Genomic DNA, 1,362 nt, shown 5'->3' on the forward strand with positions numbered 1-1,362 from the left:
ACAGGCTCCAAAGCCACAGAGAAACCCTGTCTCGAAAAAAATAAATAAATAAATAAAAAAATAAAAATGCCATGCAGAGAAGTCAGGCCGTGCAACAGGGCTCGCATGGGAGGTTTATTGGAAGAAGAGAGAGAAAGGGCAGAAAGGGGGACAGAGGAGGGGACAGAGACCAGTCCCTGGTACAAGAGTGACAGAAGAGAAACAAAAATGAGAGAAAGAGAAAGAGAGAGGGAGGAAGAGAGAAAAAGAGATGGGAGGTGGGCGAGGCCCACCTTTTAAAAGGGAACATAGTGAATGTGCACAGGAGGTGCGCTTAGTGGCTGCAGCTGAAGATGTATTCCGTCAGGATCCCATGAGCAAGCCAGTACAAGATGCCTGAGTACTAACAACTATGACCAGGATAACTCTTTTTTTTTTTAATGATTTATTTTTTATTTTATTTTATGTGCATTGATGTTTGCCTGAATGTAGTCCATGCGGGAGTGCCAGATCTTGGAGTTACAGAGTTTTTAGCTGCCATGTGGGTGCTGGGAAATTGAACCCAGGTCCTCTGGAGGAGCAGTCAGTGTTCTTAACCACTGAGCCATCTCTCCAGCCTGACCATGGCAACTCTTATATAGGAAAACATTAAATTGAGTTGGCAGCTTATAGTTTCAGAGATTCAACCCATAATCATCATGGCAGGAAGCACGGCAGCATGCAGTCAGACATGGCGCTGGTTCTACGTCTTGCTGGAAACAAGAAGTCAGTGGAAAGACTGGGCAGTATCCTGAGCATAGGAAACCCCAAAGCCCACCCCCAAGGTGACACACTTCCTCTAACAAGGCCTCACCCAGTGGAACAAAGTCACACCTCCTAATAGTGCCACTCTCTGTGAGCTTATGGGGACCAGTTATATCCAAACCACCACAATGTACTGAAAAATATCTTTGGCTTCGGAGAGAACTAAGCTTAGCCCTCGACTCTGCCTTTTGAAGCAATCTGTCCTAAACTCCAGCTTTAGTTTTCTTTTCCTTTCCTTTATTTTCTTTCTTTTTTGTTTGTTTGAGACACAGTCTCTCTACGGAGCCTTGTCTGCCCCAGAACTCACTATGTAGACCACTCTGATTTAGAACTCACAGAGATCCGCCTGCCTCAGGTACTGGGATTAAAGGCATGCCCCACCATACCGAGCTCATCTTTTTGTTTGTTTGTTTGTTTTGTTTTTCGAGACAGGGTTTCTCTGTGGCTTTGGAGCCTGTCCTGGAACTAGCTCTTGTAGACCACCCACCATACCGAGCTCATCTTTTTGTTTGTTTGTTTGTTTTGTTTTTCGAGACAGGGTTTCTCTGTGGCTTTGGAGCCTGTCCTGGAACTAGCTCT

Source organism: Microtus ochrogaster, chromosome 7, assembly GCF_000317375.1.
Source record: "Microtus ochrogaster isolate Prairie Vole_2 chromosome 7, MicOch1.0, whole genome shotgun sequence".
Classification (NCBI taxonomy): Eukaryota; Metazoa; Chordata; class Mammalia; order Rodentia; family Cricetidae; genus Microtus; species Microtus ochrogaster.